Here is a 20,124-nt window from a genome sequence, read left to right as displayed (position 1 = left end):
GGTAGGGACTGTCTCTATATGTTGCCAACTTGTACTTCCCAAGCGCTTAGTACAGTGCTCTGCACACAGTAAGCGCTCAATAAGTGTGATTGAATGAATGAATCAATATAGTATGTGTCCAGGTCATTAAGGGCACGAGATGGGATGGGTGAGGGAACAGAGGTTTTGAGGAGGGATTTAAACATCTAAAACAATTGGGCACTGGGCTTGGAAGACAAAAGGGATGGAGAAATTATGTTGTTGGGCAGAGATGAGGGCAGAATTAAAGCAATTGAAGATGAAGTTGAGATCATCGTTGAGATGAAGGTGGTCAGCTGGTGTCTGGATCATGCACAGGAGTGGAGGATGTGTTCTATGGAAGTTATCCAGAGCTGTGGGTTTAGTGATATGAGATTGGTGGAAGGGTAGGAGAGTGAGGGAGTTGAGTTCTGTAGAGGGTTGTATGAATTTGTGTGTCCTTGCCCCTTCCCACCAACCTAGTCCTGTTTGCTCTGCCCCCTGCCCTGCTCCTGACCCATCACCTGGCCTCATCTTCTGGTTGGCACTGATGCCTCAGGACATTTCCTCTCTCAGCTTGTCATTTCCTTCTGTGCCTCTGCCCAGCACAAGCCATGTACTAATCACCTCAGAGGGTTTGGGAGTTCATTTTTCTTTTTTCTTGTCTGCTGAAGGGCTGAATTGGCCTGGGGGGAGCAAGAGACCACCACTCAACTCCTGTGCTTCCTCTACCTTGTCCCCATCTGCCCTCCCAGCTGCTCCCCACTGACTCACCCCTGGCTGCCTCCTGGCTGCTCCCCCATGACTGGCCCCTGAATGCCAACCCCTAACTGCTTCCTGGCTGTCCCCTGACCATTGCTTTCTGGCTGCTTCCCCTATTCTCTCTCCTGGCTGCTGCCCCCACACCCAGACTGCCTCCTGGTTGCTCCCCTTCCCCAATACTCTCCCTTCTACTCTCTGCCTCGCTGGCTATTTCCCCTCAGCTGTCCCCCAAGTGTTCCCCAGATGTTTCTTTGCTGGGCTTCAACTTTAGAGAGAGGACCAGTTCAGGGGAGGGTTTGTGGCATGTTTTGAGCTCTCCAGGGCAGGTCTCCTGCCCATGGTGGGCCCAGCTGAGAGAACTGAGGGCTATCTAAGGGGTTCAGGTGAAGTCAGTCACCTCTAGTCCTTCAGGGGCTCTCCTCACACCCACCCTCACGTGGCCCACCCAAGTTCTTGACAAATAACTCCTACAGCCTTTCCATCCCCAGAAAAAGGCAGACCATGCTCGGGGTCCCACCCCTGCCACCCCATTGATCAGAATTTGGGGAATTACCCCCCACCCTGCCTCATCCTCTCCTGCCCCCGCCTCTTTGGTTAGTGATTCTGGGAGTTCCAGCCCATTCCAGAGCCCTGGGGAACAGATGAGAACACAAACCCTCCCCACCATCAAATATTCCAGATCACAGTTTTCCTGTCTTTCCAGCCTCCTAAAGTATCCCTCCTCCAGGAAACTTTCCCTAGTCAATCAGTAGTATTTAGTGAGCACTTACTGTGCACACAGCATTGTACTATGCACATGGGAGAGTACAATACCTCTAGACTGTAAGCTCATTGTGGGTGGGGAGTGTGTCCATGTATTGTTATATTGTACTCTCCCAAATGCTTAGTACAGTGCTCTGCACACAGTAAGCACTCAATAAATAGAATTGACTGACTACAATACAGTTAATAGACAAGATCCCTGCACTGGAGGAGCTGTCAGTAAAGTAAATTACAGATGGAGGAAGCAACTCTCCCACGCTTCCCAGCATGGCTCAGTGGCAATAGCACGGGCTTGGGAGTCAAAGGTCATGAGTTCTAATCCTGGTTCCACCACGTCTGCTGTGTGACCTTGGGCAAGTCACAACTTCTCTGAGTTGCAGTTACTTCATCTGTAAAATGGGAATGAAGACTGAGCCCCACGTGGGACAACCTGCTGACCTTGTATCCCCCCTCAGTGCTTAGAACAGTGCTTTGCACATAGTAAGCACTTAAATGCCATCATCATTATTATTGTTATTATTCAAAGCCTTATTGAAGGCTCAGCTCCTCCAAGAGGTTTTCCCAGACTAAGCCATACTTTTCCTCATCTCCAACTCTCTTCGGAATTGCCCCGACTTACTCCCCTTGCTCTGCCCCCACCCCTCCCCAGCCCCACAGCACTTATGGGCATATCTGTCATTTTATTTGTCTTGATGTCTGTCTCCCCTCCCTCTAGATTGTAAGCCCACTGTGGGCAGGGAATGTGACTGTTTATTGCAGTACTATACTCTCCCAAGTGCTTAGTATGGTGCTCTGTAAGCACTCAATAAATACCATTGAATGAACTGAGGACAAGAATCTGTAATAAATGCTGTGTGAGTCTGGGATGATGGGGAATCCCTAAATGTTTAGAGGGCGGGACTAAGTGCATGGAAGGGGCAGTAAGGAGGGAAAATTGGGTGTAGAGATGAGAGGTTAGTCAATGAAGTCTTCCTGAAAGAGATTGGGCTTTGAAGATTGGGTCTTTTACAAGTCCTAGTCACATCATCCCCACAACCCACCCTGAACATGTGTGGAGGTTTTCCTCTTCTCAGCACTCTAGGACAAATGTGGAATTTTATTTATGTATTTTATTTATATAGTTCTCTCAACCTTCAGTTATTTGTTCAGCTGTTTCATCAGAGAAGCAGCATGGCTCAGTGGAAAAAGCCCGAGCTTGGGAGTCCGAGGTCACGGGTTCTAATTCTGGCTCTGCCATTTGTCAGCTGGGTGACTTTGGGCAAGTCACTTAACTTCTCTGTGCCTCAGTTCCCTCATCTGTAAAATGGAGATGAAGCCTGTGAGCCCCACATGGGGCAACCTTGATTACCTTGTGTCCCCCCCCCCCCTCCAGTGCTTAGAACAGTGCTTGGCACATAGTAAGCGCTTAACAAATACCAACATTATTATTATATGGGTTCCTGCCTTTTTTTTCTGACTTTCACTGTCAATAATGTCTGCCTGTTTTCCCCATTAGATTGTAAACCCCTTGAGGGCCGAGATCTGATGAACTCTCCCAAGCCCAGAGTACAGTTCCCAGCATTCAGTAGATATTTAGTAAATACCACTGGTTGAATGACTGATTGATGGTCAGGGTGCTGCAGCCTCTCTCTAATTAGTGAGGCACTTGTGAAGCACCATGAGCAAAGCACTGGGAAACAATCCCTGTCCCTCATGAGGTTCACAGTCCAAGTGGGAGGGAGAATGGGTGTTTAATCTATTTATTTAATCACTTATATTAATGTCTGTCCCCGCTTCTAGGCTGTACACTCAATGTGGGCAGGGACTGTGTCTATTGTTATATTGTACTCTCCCAAACATTTAGTACAGTGCTCTGCACACCATAAGTGCTCAATAAATACAATTGACTGACTGAATCCATGTCAGTCAGTTTGCCCTATCCTACCTCACTTCACCAATCTCCTACTACAGCCCAGCCCTCACACTCCGCTCCTCTAGCTCCAGTTTACTCATTGTGCCTTGATCTTGTATACCTCGCCACCGACCCCTTTCCCACGTCCTCCCCCGGGCTAGAACTCCCTCCCGCTCCATATGCCAGACCACCACTCTTCTATCATTCAAAGTATTAGTAAGGTCACATCTCCTCCAGGAGGCCTTCACAGATTAAACCCTCGTTTCCCTGGCTCGCTGTCCCTTCTGTGTTGTCTATGAACTTTGATCTGTCACCTCTGTACATTTGATATTCACCCCACCCCCAGCCCCACAGCACTTATGTGCATATTTTTAAATTATATATTATAAATTACTTATTCATATTAATGTCTCTCTCTCCCTCTAGACTGTAAGCTTGTCATGGGCAGGGAATGTGTCTGATAATTCTGTTGTATTTTGCTCTCCCAAGAGCTTAGTGCAGTGCTCTGCACATAATAAGTGCTCAATAAATGCAATTGATTGATTGATTGAATCCCCATTTTACAGATGAGCAAATGGAGGCACAAAGGAGTCAGAAGACTTGCCCAAGGAAGACTTGCCCAAGGACACATAGCAGGCAAGTGGCTGAGCTGGAATTAAAATCCAGGTGTCCTGATTCCCAGGCCTGGGCTCTTTCCATTAGACCACGCTGCTTCTCCCTCCTGAGGAGCCTCTATGAGAGGAGGGAGCTGAGATGGCCTCCCTAGACCCTACTGAACCTCAGCTTTGGGCCAACAAACCTTTCCATGTTCTGGAGGGGAGGGTTGAAACAAATTAATCAGTTGTATTTACTGAGTGCTTACTGTGTGATGAGCACTGTACTAAGAGCTTGGGAGAGTTAGTAAGCATGATGCCTACCCTCCAGGAGCTTACCACCTAGCCAAAGCCAGAGAGAAGACAATTACAAGCTTGATTCATTTCCAGTGGTGTCACTGGAGCCAGGGCCAACTTGGACAGGGCATCCAGGAGCCAAGGGGGCTAGGATGGTATTGGTCAGTGGGTGGACAGACCACTCTTGTGTCTGTCTGAGCTGCTGCCTGAGGGTAGCCTGGGCTCTCCGGCGCTCCCACCACTTCCCAGACTGGCCGACCCCTGAGCAGTGGTCGGGATGGGTGGTCAGAGAGGGGGCTTCCCCTGGTCATTCCCCACAGGCCTAGGTTCAGCCCCTGTTTTGACCTGACAGGGTGCAGACTGCCCCACTTCCCTCGGGGCTGTGTATGTTGGCCTTGAGATAGGGGAGACCAGCTCATGTAGTCCTACACAAAGCCCCCCCTCACCCCATCCCATGCTTCCCTGCCTCAATCGATCAATTGTATTTATTGCACGCTTATTGTGTGCAGACCCCCACCCCTCCCCAGCAGACCCATGCCCCACACTGTCCAGCCCTGCTCCCCCACCCCACACTGTCCAGCCCGCACTATGGCCCCCCACCACCGCCACCACTGTTGTGTACTGAGAAACCTTGGAGGCGTCTGCGGAGCAGAGATCTCGCTCAGGCTGCAAATCTTCCAGGGGATTAGGGTTCTACTTCAAATAGAAGAATGTAAATGTGTCTGGCTCCAGCGCGGCTGGAAAGTTCCCACTGGAGCCAGGGCTGGTCCAGACTTGGCGCTGACATGGGCTTCATTTGCCCACCCGAGTTGGCCGGCGGGCCTCCTCCTGGATGGAAAAGTGGGAAATGGGGCCTGTGGGACTTGGGGGGAGGAAGCGGGGGGCTGGAGGAGAGGGCCAGGGGGCTGGGAGATGGGGCAGGAGCCTGAGAAGGCCCTAGAGAGGGAGTAGAGAAGGCTGGGGGGTGAAGATTGGGAGCTGGGCAGGACTGGGTAGGGGCTGGAAGAATGGGCAGGGGCAGATAGAGGAGCTGGGGTGGCAGGATAGAGGAGAAGGTGGGGTGAGGAGGGGCCTGGAGAGGAACCAGAGATAGGATGGTGGGCTGGGGAGGGGCCTGTGAAGGAGCTGGGGGAAAGGGGTCAGGGCCTGAGGAAAGATGGAAGAGGGCTGGGGAGGGGATGGAGGTCTGTGGGAGCGGCCCCATCCCCAGCATAGCAGCCACCAGGGACACATCTATCTGCCACTGAGCAGTGGGGACTGGCTCCAGACAGAACTCTCAGCTGTTTGGGCTGTGAAGGGGACTGCGCAGGGTCTGCCCCTGGACATACTGGGATTTGAGGCATCCATTCCTGTTTGACAGCTGTCCCCAGTGCCGCCTGGGCTCTGATCTCTGGCTTAGAGCATGGGCTTTGGAGTCAGAGGTCATGGGTTCAAATCCAGGCTCCGCCACCTGTCAGCTGTGTGACTTTGGGCAAGTCACTTCACTTCTCTGTGCCTCAGTTCCCTCACCTGTAAAATGGGGATGAAGACTGTAAGCCCCCCATGGGACAACCTGATCACCTTGTAATCTCTCCAGTGCTTAGAACAGCGCGTGGCACATAGTAAACGCTTAATAAATGCCATTTTTATTATTATGATTTCACCACCCACTGTCCCATTGAAAGTGGTGCACCTCCCTCTCCTGCTCCTCCATCTTGGGTGGCCACAGTTAAGTCCACTGAGTTTCCTGGGGCGGGGTGCAGCAGGGCCAGTGGGGCACTTTGGGGTGTAGCCAGCCACAGTAGGGCTTGGCAGGGAAGTGAAATGAGTAACCTGGAGGGGTGAGGAGGGGTGCAGAGGACTCTGCAGGGAGCAGTGGAGTGTGGTGGGGTACATCATGTCTCAGTGGGGTGCAGTGGGGCACAGTAGGTTTTGGGGGGCAGTGGAGCATGGCAGGTATTTAGGTTTAGAGATCTCTTTCATTCATTCAATTGTATTTATTGAGCGCTTACAGTGTGCAGAGCACTGTACTAAGCGCCCGCCAAGGCCTAGTTGTCACCTCTGCACTGGGGTTTGGGCAGCTCCTGACTCTGGGCCCCAGTCCCAAGCAGGGAGCCTGTGCATTGCCCAGGGGGCTCCATCTTCCCTCCCCTCTTCCTCACCTGGATCATCAGCATGGGCTTTGGAGTCAGAGGTCATGGGTTCAAATCCCCCCTCTGCCACTTGTCAGCTGTGTGAGTTTGGGCAAGTCACAACTTCTCTGTGCCTCAGTTACCTCATCTGAAAATGGGGATGAAGACTGAGCCCCCCGGACAACCTGATCACCTTGTAACCTCCCCAGCACTTAGAAGAGTGCTTTGCACATAGTAAGCACTTAATAAATGCCATTATTATTATTATTATCCATCCCCAAATGTCCTATCTGCCTTTCACAGATCCAGGCCTGTCGCCTGACTGGACCCCTAGAGCTCTCTTGATGTTGGGGATCAGAGGGGAAGCGGGGAAGAGTGGGTCCCAGTTGCAAACCCCTTCAGGGAGCAGAGAGTTTGGTGGTTTCCAGGAAGCAGTGTGTAAGTGTGTGCACTCACATGTACATAGGCATGCTTGTGTGCAGAGCAGTGTTGTCTGCACTCTAGGAGGCAGAGCTCAGAGACAGCTGGGGGTCAGGGGAGGAGAAGAGGGGCTAGGGGTCTCTCTGTGTTTACAGAGTAAACAGTAGGGTCGAGGGGAGGCCCCGGCAGCGACTCCAGCCAGCGTGGACTCCCTGAGACTGTCTGGCGGCTGCCAGACCCCAGACCTTTGGTCGTGGGATGCTTGGGTCAGGGTTCAGGGGTTACGGGTCTGATAGGATCAGTCTGCGGCCAGGGGGAGGCTCTCCCCACTCCTAAGGCAGAGGCTGTTTGGGTTGGGATTGGCCCTGCCCAGAGGAGCCCGTAAAGCTGTCTGAGGAGCGGGAGTAATGTTCTCAAAGGGAGATGTTTATCTTCCACAGGGCCAGGAGCCTGTGACCACGGGTGACCGGGCAGCACCAGGCGCTCAGGCTGAGGCTCAGCTTGGAGGCTGTCGGATCTTTACAGCTTGCTTCCCGGGGAGGGGTGAGCGGACAGGAATGTCCTGCCCATGATCAGGGTGTGGAGGGCAGTTCCAAAAGGGTAGAGAGGGTAGCTGGGGCAGACTCATCCACAAAGGCGCATGGAACAGCGGGAGGGGGTGGCAGAGGATTCATTCATTCAATCGTATTTATTGAGTGCTTACTGTGTGCAGAGCACTGTACTAAGCGCTTGGGAAGTACAAGTCGGCAACACATAGAGACGGTCCCTGCCCAACAAGGGGTGCACAGTCTAGAAGCCGGCAGGAAGGGTAGAGAAGAACAACCCAAGAGAGGGATGGGAGGAGAGGGAGGCACGAGGTGGAGGCAGTTTCTGTTCCTGGAGCCACCTGCAGCTGCCTGATGGTCCCTGGGAACATCACACTCCATCCAAACCGCTACCACATTAATACGATCACTTATCCTATCACACCTTGATTATTGTAACAGCCTCTTTGCTCACCTCCCTGCCTCCTGTCTCTCCCCACTCCAGTCCATACTCCACTCTGCTGCCCGGATCATTTTCCTTCAAAAACATTCAGACCATGTATCCCCACTCCTCAAGAAACTCCAGTGGATGCCCATCCACTTCTGCATCAAATAAAAACTCCTCACCATTGGCTTTAAAGCAGTCCACCACCTTGCTCCTTCCTATCTCACCTCACTACTCTCCTACTACAACACAGCCTGCACAGTTCGTTCCGCCAATGCTAACCTTCTCATTATACCTCCATCAAGTCTATCTTGCCGCTGACCTCTCGCCCGCATCCTGCTTCTGGCCTGGAATGCTCTCCCGTCTCATATCAGACAGATAATTGTTCTCCTCAACTTCAGAACCTTTTTGGAAGCACATCTCCTCCAAGAAGCCTTCCCTGACTAAGCCTTCATCTCCTCCCACTCCCTTTTGCATCGCTCCAACTTGGTCCCTTCATTCATCCTCCCTCCTAGCCCCACAACACTTAGGCGTATATCTATAATTTATGTATACTAATGTCTGTCTCCCCCTTTATACTGTGAGCTTGTTGTGGGCAGAGAATGTGTCTGTTTGCTCTTGTATTGTACTCTTCCAAGCACTTATAACAGTGCTTTGCACGCCAAAAGGACTTAATACAATTGAATGTATGAATGAATGAATGATTGAAGAGACTGATAACATCACCTGTGTTTCTCCAGTCACACGGCCTAACAGTACAACATCAAATGGACCATTTTGCAAAAGCCCTTCTGAGTCTGCCCAGACCGAGGCTACTTCTCTCCCTTGCCTCATTAGAGACCACACTTTACAAGGACATCATTGACCTCCTTCTTGCCAAATCGCACAGAATCTCCTTCAACCTAATCCTCCTCGACCACTCAGCTGCCTTTGACCCTGTGGACCAGTCCCTTCTGGAAATGTTATCTCGACTTGGTTATTCTGTCCCTTCTGGTTCTTCTCTTTCTTCTCCTCTTTTTCTTTCACTATCTCTTTCTCGCCCTCTCCAGGTGGCCCTCAGAGCTCTGTTATGGACCTCTTTCTCACCTCCCTTCACCCTCACCATCTTGGGGAATTCATCCATTCCCATGGCTTCATGGCATCTATGCAGATGACTCTCAAATCCATCTCCCCTGCCCCAGCTTCTCTCACTCTCTGCAAGCTCTCATTTCCTCTTGTTTCCAGGACCTCTCTACAAGGGTGCCTCACTGGTAACTCAAAGTCAACATGCCCAAAACTGACTCCTCATCTTTCCTCTCAAATCCTCTTCTCCACCTAACTTTCTCATCCCAGTTGACAAAACCACAATCCTCCCCATCTCTCAAGGCCATGACCTTGACATGATCCTTGACTCCTTCCTCTCATTCCCCCATATTTAGTCTCTTACCAGATCCTGCCGGTTTTTCCTCCACTACATTTCTAGAATCTACCCCTTCCTCTCCAGTCAAATGGCTCACCCTCATTTGTCTAGGCACTTCTGTCCCTAGTCAACTAAGGCCTCAGCCTCATCGTTAGTTTCCTGGATCCCAGACTTTTCCCTCTCCAGTCCATTCATAACTCTGTTGCTCAAATCATTTTTCTAAAATGTCATCTGACATGTCTCCCCACTCCTCAAAAACCTCCAATGGTCACCCATTTCTCTTCATATCAAACAGAAACCCCCGACCACTGACTTTAAGGCACTCAATCAGCTCTTTCTGTCCTATTTGTCCACTTTCTTCTCCCATTATGCCCCAGCTCACACTCATTGTTCTTCCCAAGTTAACCTACTTGTTGCCTTGTTATCTCTCCTGTCACCTACCTCTTGTTCACACCCTCTACTAGCCTGCAACTGAGGAAGGATGAAGTGATAGACAAGGAAGTAAAAAACTAAAATAGAGATAGGTGACATCTTTCTGTGAAACCGTCAGAGTACGGCAGCAGAATGAAACCAGGCTCCAGATCAAAGTAAATATCTACAGAGCTGTAACTTTGTTTTTTTTTTTTAATTGTTATTTGCTAAGTGTTTACTATGTGCCAGGCACTCTACTAAGCACTGGGGGTAGATATGTGATGATTGGATTGAACACAGTCCCTGTCCCACCTAGGGCTTACAGTCTTATTCCCCATTTTACAGATGAGGTAACTGAGGCACAGTGAAGTGACTTGCCCAAGGTCCCACAACAGACAACTGGCAGAGCCAGTATTAGAAACCAGGTCCGCTGACTTTCAATACTGTCCAACCTTCTCTATGACTGAGATCTGGACTCCACAAAGGTGCCATACTTGACTCCTTAAGTTCCCTCCGTGCCATTTACAAGCCATACTCAGTAGCAAATGGCAAGCCAAAAAAATTCTGGAAAATAGTCTATCTCCTAGCATCGACACTCTGCTCACCTAAATACAGCTGCCCTGGGTGGTTCAGGTGCAGAGAATGAGCAACAACAGGCAAGCCAAACAACTGCTCCATCTAAAGCTGAAATTGGGAAGCCAAGAGCCAGACAGGCAGAGGAAACATTTTAAGGACACTAAAGCAAAGCGTCAGACAATGCTGCAGCCCAGCTGAAAACTGAGAGTCAGTTGCTGAAGACAGAGCAGCATGGCGTACTGCTAATAAGAAAACGAATGGCTCTCTGAGCCAAACCTTTGGAAATAATGGGACATGGAGGCAAAAGAGAAAAGCACAACAGGCTCTACAAATATTAAAACATGACAACACAAGGGGCAGCCTTTTTTTGGGTCCCAAATTGGCCTTTTCAGCCACAAATACATTCATAGATGAATTTCACCATTACTTTATATCTTCTTTGAATATGAAAAACCACTATAGAACAGGTATCTATTTGATGCAGAGCAGTAAACTGAACAGCTCATTCATTCATTCAGTTGTATTTGAGTGCTTAATGTGTGCAGAGCACTGTACTAAGCACTTGGGTGAGTACAATATAACAATAAATGTACACATTTCCTGCCCACAATGAGCTTACCAGGGGAAGACAGACATTAATATAAATAATTAAATTACAGATATAGACATAAGTGCTGTGGGGCTGGAAGGAGGGGATGAATGAAGAGAGCAAGTCAGGGTGACACAGAAGGGAGAGGGAGAAGAGAAATGGAGGGCCTAGGGAAGGGCTGCACTTTACTGTACTGGGAGCTTACTACGTGCAGAATTCTATAGTGGGAGCTTACTTTGTGCATACCACTGCACTAGTTACTTGGGAAAATACATTCAGTTCTACCCCAGCACATAGCTTCACTCCCCATTTTGGCTAAAACACCACTGGAGAACTGGGGTCTGAGCCAACGATGTAAGTGTCTGGAAGAGGTATGCCCCGACACCAGAAGATGTGTTTTCTTTCACACCATGTTCTGGAAAGACACAGCAATAAAAGTAGAAGCCATCAGTGGGGTCTCTCGAGGCTCAGTTCTGGGTCCCCTTCTATTCTCCATCTACACCCACTCCCCTGGAGAACTTGGTTATTACGAGATGATTCCCAAATGTACATCTCCAACCCTGATCTCTCTCCTTCTCTGCAGCCTTACATTTCTTTCTGGACTTCAGGACATCTCTACTTGGATATCCCACCAACACCTCCAACTTAAAAGTTCGAACCGAATTCACCTTTCCACCCAAACCCTGTCCTCCTCATCTCTTTCCCAACACTGTGGACAGCACCACCCTCCTCCCTGTCTCAGAAGCTTGTAACCTCTGAATTATTCTTTACTCTTCTCTCTCACTCAACCCACGTATTCACTTTGTCACCAAATCCTATAGATTCTACCTTCACACACACACACACACACACACAAAAAAAATCAATGAAATTTGTCCCTTCTTCTCCAAAGTGCTACTATGATGATCAAAGCACTCATCATATCCTGCCACAACTACTGCATCAGCCTCCTGGCTGACCTCGCTGCCGCCTGTCTCTCCCTACTCCAGTCCATACTTCACTCTGCTGCCAGAGTCATTTTTCTAAAAAAATCATTCAGTTCATGTCTCCCCATTCCTAAAGAACCTCCAGAGGTTGTCCATCCATTTCTGCATTAAGCAAACTCCTTTCCATCAACTTTAAAGCATTCAATCAGCTCTCCCCCTCCCTCTTAACTTGCTAATTTCTTACTACAGCCCAGCCTGAACACTTTGCTCCTCTACAGCCAGATTACTAACTGTGTCTCGATCTCACTGTGTATTGCTCCATTGACCCCTTGCCCACATCCTTCCTCCGACCTGAACTCTCTCCTCCTCCATGTATGACAGACCATTAATCTCCCCACCTTCAAAATCCTATTAAAATTGCATCTCCTCCAAGAGGCCTTCCCTAGTTAGGTCTTCTTTTTCCCCTACTCCATCTCCCTTCTGCATCACACATGCACTTAGAACTGAACCCTTTAAGCACTTTATATTCACTTCAGCCCACAATCTTTATGCACATATCTGTAATTTATTTATTTTTATTATTGTTGTCTCCAACTCTAGAGTGTAAGCTCAGGTTGTGTCTACCACCTCCGTTGTATTGTACTCTCCAAAGTGCTTAGTACGATGCTCTGCCCACAGTGAGTGCCTTATAAATACCACTGATTGAGTGATATCAATTGCACTGATACCATCAAGTAAATTGGGACTCTGGAAATTACTTGGCAAATTTGACTGCCTTGATGAGCTGGTTAAGATTCTGAGTCCGCTGAGACAGCTCAGAGGTTGGGCTGACTGGGTTATAACTGGGGGTGTCCTGGACGGTCCATCACCTTGGGGTAATAGTCTGGGCTTGTTCAATTTATTAACATTATTATTATTACTAATAATAATTTAAGCTTTTACTTGTACCAAGCACTGTTCTCAACACTGGAATAAATACAAGGTTATCAGGTTGGACACAGTCCCCATCCTGCATGGGACTCACAGTCTGGGTGGAGGGAATAGGATTTAATCCCCACTTTACAGATGAGAAAACAGTCACAGAGAAGTTAAGGTGATTTGCTCAAGGTCACAGAACAGATAGGAGCCAGAGCCAGGATTAGAACCCAAGTCCTCTGACTCCCAAGCCTGGGCTCTTTCCACTAGGCCATGCTGCTTCTTTTCACCTACACTGGAAGATAGGACAATTGACCTGGATGTATGTGTTAGAATATGCTTCTGTCCCTCTGGGATATTCTTCCAACTCAAAAGATTTCTCTGATCATTGTCCAAAGTCCTTGAAATAGTCATTCAAGAACTGCTGTAATAATAATAATAATGGTATTTATTAAGCACTGGGGACTTTACAAGGTGATCAGGTTGCCCCACCTGAGGCTCACAGTTTTAATCCCCATTTTACAGATGAGGTAACTGAGGCACAGAGATGACTTACACCCTTAGGGAACAAACGCAAGAAGACATGCAAAAGACTGTCAGGTGCTTTATGGGCTGAGATCTTAGGAAAACTGAGATGATGTACCAGCCTGTATCAGGGAAGCCATACTCACAAAACCAAAAATTTATATTAGCAACACAGAACTAAAGACTGTCCCATAATTCTGCGACCTAGGCAGTACACCAACCAATGACACAATCATAGGTAAGGAAGAAGAAAACCAAATCAGGGAGCACGGCACATCCTTTGGGAGGCTGTCAAATACAGTATGGCAACAACGTGGTATCAGGATCTAAACCAAACTAAAATCAGTGTCGCAAACCACCCACCCCTTGTACCAACCAGGACTTACCTGGACCGGGGGAGCCTCAGTGGCACGTAGTAGAGTTCAAACTACACTTCCGATCACCAAGGTTACTGTGGAAAGCTTTTTACTTAGTTTTAGCAGCATGCAAGGGAGTGAAGCATACACACTCACTCCACTCAGGGGCCAATACCAGTCTGTGGTCAAAGGAGCTCATTCTGCCAATGCTTCTTCTTTCTGCTTCCAAGTGCTACTCTTCCGCTGCATCTACTGCTCTCAGCGTGCTTCCTTCTTGCTTCTCGGCACGTTTCCACCCCTTAGGCATGGCAGCTGTGGCTCTACATGGCAGTCACTGATTGGTCCAGGCCCATTACTGGGTAGAACAGGGAGAGAAAACCCCACCTGCCACAGCCCAGCAATCACCTGCCTCAGGTTGAACGTATCAATACCTTTACAAAGTCTCTTCTTTGTTGCTGTTCGAGGGATCACAGACAGTCACTAAAAAGACAGCTTGTTGTGGGCTCACTACAGGAAGCATTGTCCAACCTACTCTATGCCTGTGAGACACTTCATCAGGTTCTTTGAGCAGTTCTATGGGTGTCCCTTATTGAGCCACACTCTAGATCAAATGGCAGATCACAAACAACAGAGTCCTGGAATTAAGTCAATATCCTCACACTGAAACTATGTTCACAGCAACACAGCTGTGCTGAGTGGGACACATGAGGAGAAGAGATGACAGCAAGATCTCCAACCAGCTGCTGCATGGGAAACTGAAACTGAGAAACCCAAAGGTGGGAGGCCAGAGAAACAATTTAAGGATACAGTAAAAGAAATCTTTGGATCATACTGCATCCCAGCTGAAAACGGAGAGTCAGTGGCTGCAAAGAGACTAGTCCGGCATACTGCAGGCAGGAAAGTCTTGTGGTCCTTTTGGAGCAGAAGCTCCGTAAGTGTCGTGACACAAGGAGACAAAAATGAAAACAGCGCCAGGAGCTGCAAGCTATGCAAAGGAAGCCATATGAAGTAGTCACTGTGTTTTGCACAATGAACTGGGACTGTGGGTCTCTCATTATCATTTTCACCCTCAGACACACCCTTGTGTGAATTTCACTGTGAGTGGCATCCCTTTGAGTATGTGAGACAGCTATATGAATACAAAAATAGAGGTCATGGTCCCTACCCTGGAAGAGTCTACAGTCTACTGGGGAAGACAGGAAGACCCAAAGAGCTTGCATACTGTGGGAACAAGAGGGATAACATAGCTCCAGCTGGAAACATCTAAATGAACCAAATAAACCGATATCCACCAGAGTGCTTAGTGTGGCTGATGGCATGACAATGCTTAGTATAGTGCTCTGCACACAGTAAGCTCTCAATAAATACGATTGAATGAATGAACTAGTTACAGTGATCAGTCAGGGAGGGCCTCTCCTGGAGGAAAATAATGATGTTGATAGCAGCAATAATAATAATAATAATAATAATTTTGGTGTTTGTTAAACATTACTATGTGCTAAGCACTGTACTAAGAGCTGGGGTAGTTACAAGATAACAAGATGAGAAGCAGTGTGGCTCAGTGGAAAAGAGCCTGGGCTTTGGAGTCAGAGGTCATGGGTTCAAATCCCAGCTCCTCCACTTGTCAGCTGTGTGACTTTGGGCAAGTCATTTCACTTCTCTGGGCCTCAGTTACCTGATCTGTAAAATGGGGATTAAGACTGTGAGCCCCAGCCCCACCCCGTGGGACAACCTGATCACTTTGTTAACTCCCCAGCGCTTAGAACAGTGCTTTGCACATAGTAAATGCTTAATAAATGCCATTATTATTATTATTAAGATAATCTGGTCCCACATGGGGCCCACTGTCTAAGAGGGAGAATAGGTATTGAATCCCTATTCTGTAGCTGAGGGAACTGAGACAGAGAAGTTAAGTGACTTGCCCAAGGTCACACAGCAGGTACATGGCAGAGTAGGGATTAGAACTCAGGTCCTTTGACTCCCAGGCCTGTGCTGTTTCCAGGAGCTTTTCAGATGAGGAGGTCTCCCATCTCTCTGTGCCCCCGCCCCAATACGGACCCCAGCAGCCGGGTGGGAACCAAGTCTGAGGGTACCAAGTAGATGCCTCCGCCAGGCTGTGTCATGGAGGGTGTTTCCAAGAGATAGAAGCAGCATTTCCTAGAGAAACAGGATGGCTCAGTGGATAGAGCATGGACTTTGGAGACAGAAGGGCCTGAGTTCTAGTCCTGGCTCTGCCCCCGTCTGCTGTGTGACCTTGGGCAAGTCACTTCACTTCTCTGTCCCTCTGTACCTAAACTGTAAAATGGGGATTGAGACTGTAAACCCCATGTGGGACAGGGATTGTGTCCAACCTGTTTACCTTGAATCTAATCCAGTGTTTGGAACAGTGTTTAACACATAGGAAGTGTTTAACAAATTCCATTACAAAAAACCCAGACATCTATATTTGCATACTATTTGTATAAGTCACTGCCACCCATTGGCAGTCAGTTTTCAAGTTGAAGTGCATCAGCCCCCGGGAGGATGTCATTTCTGGATTTACTTCTTCCTTGTTTCCTTTCCCAGCCTCCACGTTCCCTCAGCCTGACCCCTTTCCAGGAGGGCAGGGCAGGGATAGAGAGACCTACCCTCTGGGAAGACCTCCACTTCCCACTGGTTAGAGCTTTGAAATCCTCCCCACTGCCAGCTAGATCTCCTAGAAGCTCTTCAACTTCTAGTGGAGAAAGAGAGAGAAAGAGAGACAGAGAGAGACAGAGACAAGCAGTGTGTGAAGAAGTAATGTGGCTTGAGTCAGATCACCTTGGTTCTAATCTTGGCTCGACCACCTGGCCCCTGTGTGATCTCAGGTAAGTCATTTAACTTCTCTGTGCCTCAGTTGCCTCATCAGTAAAATGGGGATTAAAACTGTGTGGGGTAGGGCCTGTATCCAACTGGATTATTCTTGAATCTGCCCCAGTGTTTAGAACAGTAAGCACTTAAAAAAATACCATTTGAAAAAAAAAAAGCAGGTGGGGGAGTGGCTGGATGATTGATATCTTCCCTCGTCCTCTACCTCCTCCCCCTACCAGCCCCTCTCCCCTCCCCAATCTCTGGGTCTCTAAAGACCCCTTTGGAAAATCTGCATTCTCCCCCTCTCCCAGACTCTCTGAGGACGAATTCTTCCCTAATTAATCGCAAACAGTCAATTCTATTTCCCTCCTGACCTTTGCTGTCCTTTTCAGAGAAATATTTTCAGCCGGGGGTTTTGGAGGGGTTTTGAAAGGCTCAGCACTGGGCCCTGCCTGCAGCTCCTATTTAGACAAGGGGAACGCTAATATTTATTTAAGATTATATTGTGTTTTTCAGGACCAGGGGACGATTATGCCGCATGCTTTTTACATTTGAGATGAAAAAGGCCTTGTGGGCTGCCTCAAAGTCCAGGGGTCCAGTCTGTTTCCCATTAAATATTCAAATTGGGGCAGGAGAGTTGGCTGGGAAGGTGAGGGATGTGTGTTTGTGTGTGTGCATGTGTGTGTTTGTGGGTATGTGTTTTGGGGGGCAAAGGGAGGAGGGCAGTGCGGAAGAATCAAAGAGCCACAAGCTTGGAGGCCTGGAAGATGCTGAAATCTGTCCTGCTTTGAGACGTCAGTAGCAGCAGCAGCAGCAGGTGATCTCTTCCCTGAGGGTTCAGGGCATCTGGCCCCAGCTTCTCCTTAGACTGTAAGCTCCTTGTGGGCAGGTAACATGTCTGACAACTCTGTCAGCTAGTCAAAAGTACTTACTGAGCTCTTACTATATGCACAGCACTGTACTAAGCACTTGGGAGAGTACAATATAACAATATAACATTCCCTGCCCCTAATGAGCTTACATTCTAGAGTGGGAGACAGACATTAATATAGGGAAGCAGCGTGGCTCAGTGGAAAGAGCCCGGGTTTGGGAATCAGGGGTCATGGGTTCTAATCCCAGCTCTGTGACTTTGGGCAAGTCAATTAACTTCTCTGGGCCTCCGTTCCCTCATCTGTAAAATGGGGACGAAGACTGTGAGCCCCACGTGGGACAACCTGATGACCTTATATCTACCCCAGCGCTTAGAACAGTGCTTGGCATATAGTAAGCACTTAACAAATACCAACATTATTATTACTATTATTATTAAATAAATAAATTACCGATATGTACATAAATGCTGTGGGGCTGGGAGTAGGGATGAATAAAGGGAGCAAGTCAGGGTGATGCAGAAGGGAGGGGGAGAAGAGGAAAGGAGAGCTTAGTCTGGGAAGACCTCTTAGAGGAGACATGCCTTCAATTATGTTTTGAAGGAGGGCAGAGTAATTGTCCAATAAGAAGAGGGAGGATGTGAGCTATAGGTCGGCAGTGAGATAGATGAGATCGAGGTTCCCTGAGCATTAAAGGAGCAAAGTGTGTGGGCTGGTTTGTAGGAGGCTGTAGTACTCTGTCATAGTGTACTCTCCCAAGCACTTAATACAGTGCTGTGCACACAGTAAGCAATCAGTAAGTACCATTGCTTGCTTGATTGATTAACTCTGCTGTGGTCTCCATGGTAAGACGAGGTCCCCTGTGTTGCCAGGGTGGGTCAGTGGATTCCCTTGGCCCCTGCCTGTTCCACGAGGCCTTGGGGTAGTTCTGGGTTTGGTTCCTTTCCCCCAATCAAAGGTAGATGGGCACTCAACCCCCTGGGGGTGTCAAGTCTGGCATCACCACTCTGATGACCCACAGGGCTAAACTCTGGGTGGGAATTGGGCTGGGACAGGGATGCACGGGGGGTGTGGAAACAGCCTGGCAAAGCTGAGAGGTGGTGGGGAAGGGGATCATTTTTGGAGAAAAGATCAAGGGGTTGGGGCTTCAACTTCCTTTGGGAACTAGAGGCTCTCCCATGCCAAGGCAGCTAGTCTAATAGCTGAAAAGTCATCTCCAGTTCCAGTCCAAGTTAGCTCCTGGCCAGAGTGCTGATTCCCTGAGCAGCAAACTGGCTGGGGAACTGCCTTCAGTCCCAACATTTGGGGCAAGATGGGGGTAATGATAATAATATTAATAATCATTCTGGTATTTTTTAAGTACTTACTATGTGCCAGGCACTTTATTAAGCCTGGGGTAGATACAAGCAAATCAGGTTGGACCCAATCCCTGTCCCAAGTGGGGCTCACAGTTTCTATCCCCGCTTTAGAAATGAGGTAACTGACGCACAGAAAAGTGAAGTAACTTCCCCAAGGAACATAGCAGACAGGGGGCAGAGCCGGGATTAGAACCCATGACCTTCTGAGATCTGGGGATTGCAGTCTCTCTGCTTCTCCCTCCTACCAACCAACTCTATCCTGTCAATCAATCAATCATATTTATTGTATGCTTACTGTGTGCGGAGCACTGCACTAAGTGCTTGGGAGAGAACAACAGAATGATAAAAGCGGCTTGGCTTAGTGGAAAGAGCCCGGGCTTGGGAGTCAGAGGTCATGGGTTCTGAACTTGGCTCCGCCACTTGTCAGCTGTGTGACTTTAGGCAAGTCACTTCACTTCTCTGTGCCTCAGTTCCCTCATCTGTAAAATGGGGATTAAGATTATGAGCCCCACCTGAGACAAACTGCTGCCCTCATATCTACCCCAGTGCTTAGAACTTAGGTACATAGTAGGCGCTTAACAAACACCATCATTATTATTATTATAAAACAAACATATTCCCTGCCTGTCCCATAATAATTGTGGTATTTGTCAGGCACTTACTATGTGCCAAGCATTGCACTTAGTACTGGTGTAGACATAATATATTCAAATCAGACAGTCCCTGACCCTCATGGGGAGAAGAAGTGTGACCTAGTAGATAGATTATGGGTCCAGGAGTCAGAAAATCTGGGTTCTACTCCCAGTTCCGCCACTTGTCTGCTGTGTGACCTTGGGCAAGTCACTTCCCTTCTCCAGACCTGTTTTCACATCTTAAAATGGGAATTCACTACTTGGTCCCCCTACCACTTAGACTGTGAGCTGCTTGTGAGACAGGGACTCTGCCCGCTCTGATTATCTTGTATCAACCCCAGCATTTAGTACAATGCTTGACACGTAGTACATGCTTAATATATATTATTATTATTATTAGACCCACAATCTAGGTGAGAGGGAGAGCAGGTGTTAAATCCCCATTTTACAGATGAGGAAACGGAGGGTCAGAGAAGTTAGTGACTTGTCCAAGGTGACCAAGCTGGCAAGTGGCAGATATGTTCCCTGCCCACAGGAGCTTTAAAGCAATCTCCAGCACATTTTGTACCTGTAATTTATTTTAATGTCCATCTCCCCTTCTAGACTGTAAGATCGTTGTGGGCTGGATCATGTATTGTATTGTACTCACCCAGGTGCTTAAAACATTGCTCTGCACACAAAAAGTGCTAAAAAAATACCACTGATTGGTTAATTTGGAAGTCATTCACAGAGCAGTGGTCTTCAAAGAATTGGGAGTGGATGAGCGAAGAGAGAAAAGTAAGGGACCCAGAAGGGAACAATGGGGAAACAGCCATGGTTAGGGGGTGAGAAGTGGAGGAAGAGGCTGAGCGGGAACAGAAGAACCAGAAGAGAAGTGGGCTGTGAACGTGAACGATCAAAATTCAAACATGAGAGTCTCCAGCATCATTTCCCTTCC

Source organism: Tachyglossus aculeatus, chromosome 5 (assembly GCF_015852505.1).
Source record: "Tachyglossus aculeatus isolate mTacAcu1 chromosome 5, mTacAcu1.pri, whole genome shotgun sequence".
Lineage (NCBI taxonomy): Eukaryota > Metazoa > Chordata > Mammalia > Monotremata > Tachyglossidae > Tachyglossus > Tachyglossus aculeatus.
This window is presented reverse-complemented; position numbering follows the sequence as displayed.